Here is a 6,000-nt window from a genome sequence, read left to right as displayed (position 1 = left end):
TAGGACAGTTCACTTGAACATTTCAGGAGCAGTTAAGCTCCTACAAGAATATAATAAATGCTCAATTATTCAGTAATTTTAAAAAACTGTTTCTTATTTGCTTTTTCTACTATTTGGTAAGTTCTTCAGGGGGAGGGACATGTTCATTTTTTTCACCACTATATCCTGAGAGCCTAGCACAAAGCATATACTTTATAAAACTCAATGCATATATGTTAAATTGTTAAATCATTAAATGAATGTGTGTTCATAAAATCAGGTGATTTTACCCGTAGCATTGTCACTTATTGAAAAAACATCATATGATTGTAAAGATTGTATCATCAGTGATAATATTTTATAACATTTGAGGGCTATGCAGCAATATGAGAGACTTTTTGTATGAATTAGATACAGTAATTAAGTATGCTTTGTATACATGTTACTTTTCACTATAAGAGATTATTCACCCCTAACAAATTAATTTTTAGGATTAGCTTTTGGAATATACACTCATATGGGAATATTCAAGTACCATAAATTGTGTACGTCAATGTGATACTGAAGATGCAATTATCCCCCAGCTATTAATGTTTTCCAACAAATTGATTATTCAAAGACCTATATATCAGCAAATTTTTTAACAGCAAATTTAAATTTTTAAACATTTAAAAACTGTTGCATTTCTGGGCAATATGGGAAATATAAAAACAAGTTAGGCTATGGATTACCTCTACACAATTCTTCAACGTTAATGGATTGGACCTAAGGCTAGCATCCCAGCAGTCTACCACATTCCTGATGTAATTATTTCGCATGTTGGACTCAGCCAAGGCACTCTGTTATAATCTACTATGTGAACACACTGTATGAAATAGAGAACATAGGGGGTTTTTTTGTTTGCTTATTTTCGGTTATGTTTTTGCTTAGCTAGGACTTTGATGATAAATACTTCTCATTACAATGTGGCATTTTACTCTGACTTCTAACCCTCTGCTGTTCACTTACTAGAAGAAAGGGAATAAATATATCTAGTTTCAGAGCAGAGTTTAATAATGACAGACATTCTTCTAAAACTTAGGTAATAGGGTTAATACATTCCTTCTTTAAAACATAGAGATAGGAATTTCCTTTCATCTTCCTCCTTCTGGATATGAAGGACTGAGGAGGGACAATTCATAGTCTTGATTTTCAGTAAGCATTTTTGTGAATAATTGTAGATTTTCAGAAAACCTTCCAAGACTGTACAGAGAATTAATAGTCCCTTCACCCAGTTTTCCTTAATGTTGACATTTATATAACTACAATGTGTTTGTCAAAATTAACAAATGAATGTTGGCCCAGTACTACTAATTAAATTCTAGAATTCATTTAGATTTCACCAGTCTCCACTAGTGTCTTTTTCTGTTATTCCCAAATCCTTACCAGGATAACACATGCACTTAGTCAACATGTCTCCTTCGGGTCATCAGAAGCTAGGGTTTGGGAGTGGATGTTATTCAACAGCACAGTCTCATGTCTGGCCCAAAAAACACATGACAAGATTAAATCCTTGTAACTTGGCTATGAATTAGCTTTAAAAACTTTTTTCTAACCAGTCAAGAAGTTAAAGCAGTTTGATAGGAGTTGTTATAAATGGAAATAATCCCACTAAAGGAAAGAGATCACTTAAATAGACATATGTCTCTGATAGAAATTGGATTTGTAGATACAAACCTTCCCACATAAAAACCATGGGCCCAGATCACTTTACTGGTAAATTCTACTCAGCATTGCAGAAATTATAGTATCACTTCTACTCAAACACTTCATAAGTCATCTGTAAGACGAGCATTTTCCATATACCAAATCAGAAAATGACACTAGAAGAGTACAGTACTCCAAACCAATATCCCTTAAGAACAGATGAAAATATCCTTAACAAAATATTGGTAAACTGAAACACATCATAAGATAGAATCATCACAACATGACTAAGTGTGATGTATCTCAGGAATGCAACATTGGTTTTACATTTTTATTTTTTTGGTTTTATATTTTTTAAATCAAACTATGTCTTTCACTAAATCAGCAAAGTACAATAAAGAAGAGAGAAGAAAACAATGTGATGATCTCAATAGATGCAAAAAAGCATTCAATACACATTTTTAAAACTCTCAATAAATTAGGAATATGAAGGAACTTTCTCAAGGGCATCCATGAAAAACTAAACAACAAAACACGGAGGCACTCTAGCATCATATTTAGTAATGAAAGATGGAACACTTTCTCTCTAGAAATGGAGATGAAGCAAGTATATTTGCTTTCACCAATCTTCTTTAGTGTTTTACTGAAAGTCCCAGACAAGCACAGTAGGGCAAGTAAAAAAAAAAAACAATAGTCATATATATTGGAAAGAAAGAAGCAAAACTTGTTTATTAACATTTTTCCCTTAGGAAGTCCTCAGGAATGTACAAAAACAATCTTTAGGGAGTTTTAAATGAGTTTAGCACGGTTTATAGAAAGCAAGATCAATATAGAAAAATCAACTGCATTTCTATTTTTAATAATGAAGGGGAAATTAAAAAATAAAAATATTCTTAATGGCTTACAAAATATGAAATATTTAAGAATGAATTCAAGAAAATATTTTTCTTATTATTTATGTATTAACCTTTGTTCACACATGTATTTACACAAGATAGATTTCTACAAGTGGAATGTCCAAAGCACAAATTGAGTACATTTTTAAGTTTTGATAAATTTGACCAAAATGGCATCATAAATACAATTTGCTCACATAGAACTCTGCCAGTATATGAGAACAACCCCTTCTCCATATTCTTGTCAGCACTGGTTATTAAAGTGTTATATGTTTAATGGTATTTATGAATATAAGTTTTATGTTGTGTATTGAATTGTATCCCCCACCCCTCAAATTCATATGTTGAAGTCCTAACCCCCTAGTACCTCAGAATGTGAGTATTTGGAAATAGGGTTGTTACATAGTCCAAAACGAATGCTGTCATTATAAAAAGAAGTTTGAATGTGGGCATACACACAGGACATCATGTGAAGACAAAAGCAGAGTTGAGGGTGATGCAGAAGAAGCCAAGGAACACCAAGGACTTGCAGCAAGTTACCAGATGTTATAATAGAGGCAAGGAACAGATTTTCTCTCATAGTCTTGGAAGGCATCAACTTTGCTGACCACTTGATATCTGACTTCCATCCCCCAGAACTGTGAGACAGTATATTCCTGTTGTTTGAACCCCCCTCAGGTCATACTACTTTGTTACTGCAGCCCCGGCAAAGTAATAAAATGAGAAAACAGACAAACAAAACTCCTTTGATCTACATATTTATGTAAGTGATTAGTTGAGCTTTGTTTTAAATGTTATTGACATGAGTCTGTCTTCTATGAATTTCCCGTTCATGTCATCTCTACTGATAATATCGAAGGACACTTTGATGAACTCTATTCTTAGTTTTAACAGCTGCTCAGAGTCTCTCTGATTTTTGAGACAGGGTTGTCGTGCTTTTGTGGATAAAAGATTATTTCATTTGTGTTTTTGCCTCCTCCTTTGAAATATCGATACCCTGTACTTTCATTCAGATAGCACTTGCCAAAATTGTAGTTATTTGTGTCTGGAGTCTCCCCATGTATCAGCTTAATGGTGGTGGCAACTGGTCTTTCTAGTTTAGCACTATAGTCACAGTGCATAACGTATTTCCTGACACACAGCAGGTGCTCAAGGATATTTGTTGAATGCAATAATATACTAAGAAAGAAACTAATCTAATCTATCAGGAGCAGCAACAAATTGCAGGGCAAAGAGTTATGTGACTGGAGTTGTGGTTTTACTCTACTTATTCTACAGTTTGTAGGATAAAAAGGAAGTCCAAAATATATCTAATGCCTAACTGAAAATGTAAATCTCAACCCTATTGATAATATTCTTAATTTTTGCGTAAATGAGAAAGCAAGAAGTGAATTTTCACCCTAACTTTATATAATTTTACACTTCTACAGAAAATATAAATTTTTGGCAGAAATGCGAAACCTAAATATATGAATCTCTTTTTCTTTTTAATTAAATGTTACATATTTACCTTCAGCATTTGCTGCTATTATCACATTCTATGGGCTCACGAACTAATTGTTTCTCAACCTTGAAGGAGGATACTCAAAGCAATGACCTTAGTGTATATTTCCCTGGGGTAAGTAACAAGCCATTCAGGGTTAGTTTTGCTCATTTCCCAGTGTTGAGTTCATTGCCATGCCTACCACAGTATTCAATATCACAAGCTAATGGCAGGAGACCATTGGAAGTAATATGAAGATCAGATGAAATCACCTAAGAGTGTGACAAAGCATACCATATGTTACAATTTCCGTTTTGAAATTGTACCAGGAATTGAAAATACCAGGAATATGAAGCCAGAATGAGATTGCCAGGCCTTTAGGGTTGCCAATTCTTGGAATATAAATTAAGGGTGGGGTGCAGATGAGAAGGAGTACTTGTCTATCAAAATAATTATTTCAAAATGATGGCAAAGTCATCATTAAGGAAATAGCAATACTGATGACTCTACCATCTAAAGGCTTTCTTCTGAAACTAAGGAAATAATGCCTTTAAGATTTACAGCAGGATGTCATCTCTGTTTCTTTTCAGAATCTTGTAGCAAAAGATTCTTTTTTGGGCACAGAGTATTTTTCAGAAGGACTCTCAGCACAGAAATATTTTTGCAAAAGGAAATGACATTCTGTTTGTCTAATGTCTGTTTTTCACATTCGTATTTTGTTATAAAAGGAATACTTCGAGAATGATTTGGTGACAAATAACAGGCATATTGTTGAAGAAAAGATACCCAGGTCCAAGTTTCTGCAGATAATTGAAGGGCTGATTATTCTAGAGGCTAGGTAATGTTTATTACCTACAGATGGCTTGTTGTAGCTCATTCTACAATGTGTTCATCCCTAATTGTGGCAGAATTTGTCCTGCTGTTTATCTGTCAACTGATTTAAAATAAAACCAGAAAGGGCTTTCTTTTGTTTCAGCTGAAGTATCAAAATATAACTCTAAAATGCTTTGAGAGCAATATGATTTGAATCTAACCCAATATATCTCAATTGCAGGAGAATTTTAAAAAAGAGAGAAATATATAAAATGATTATGTTCACTTATTGCAAGTAAAGTGGTGTCTGTATAGCAGCACAATATATTTAGAGAAGAAACAGATGTAAGCAATAATTTTAGTGGTAATAATATTCTATTTGGCCAGATGTAAAAGCAGATTCTACTCTTGGAATCTGATTGTTTTTAATATTGTGAGGAACAACTTTTGGTGTAATTGTGAGTATTACTACGACTGTCTGTTGGTTCACTGTTTTACCTCCGATTCTGCACGTACCTCTGAGTAGGTAAGTGAAACATGTAACATTTGCCTGGCTCTGGGACCCATACTATGATGATAAAAGCTATAGGCTCTAGGGAGTATAGAACTTATAGCAAAGGTTTTAAGAAATGGAATAAAAAAAGGAATGGAACTGTTAAGTTCTGTGATGCCCTGGCTTGCTAGCATGAAAAAGAGTTTCCAAGAACTACACTGGGATAGTGAATGAAATAAATAAATCATTAAAAGTAGTAATACAAGGGTCAACATGGAAATAAAAGATAAAGGAAATGAAAAGTAACAATTTATTTTTATATGATATGAGTTAAATCTAGGCTATTTTCAAATTCCAAGTGACCTTAACTAAAACCATCTTGCAAGATCTTCAAAAAGAAATCGAAGTAAAAAAAGTAACTTCATCTATTGAAATGATGAACACTGACTCTCCACAGAGCCAATAGTTATGAAGAAATCGAAGTAAAAAAAGTAACTTCATCTATTGAAATGATGAACACTGACTCTCCACAGAGCCAATAGTTATGAATAGCCTTTTTATTGAATGATTTCTCTTAAATACTCAGTAGAAAAATAGTAGTTTTAGTGTCACTCAAATCCCAAAATCAGAAGTATACTTGTTTCGTTTGC

Source organism: Canis lupus, chromosome 29, assembly GCF_011100685.1.
Source record: "Canis lupus familiaris isolate Mischka breed German Shepherd chromosome 29, alternate assembly UU_Cfam_GSD_1.0, whole genome shotgun sequence".
In the NCBI taxonomy this organism is placed as follows: Eukaryota; Metazoa; Chordata; class Mammalia; order Carnivora; family Canidae; genus Canis; species Canis lupus.
This window is presented reverse-complemented; position numbering follows the sequence as displayed.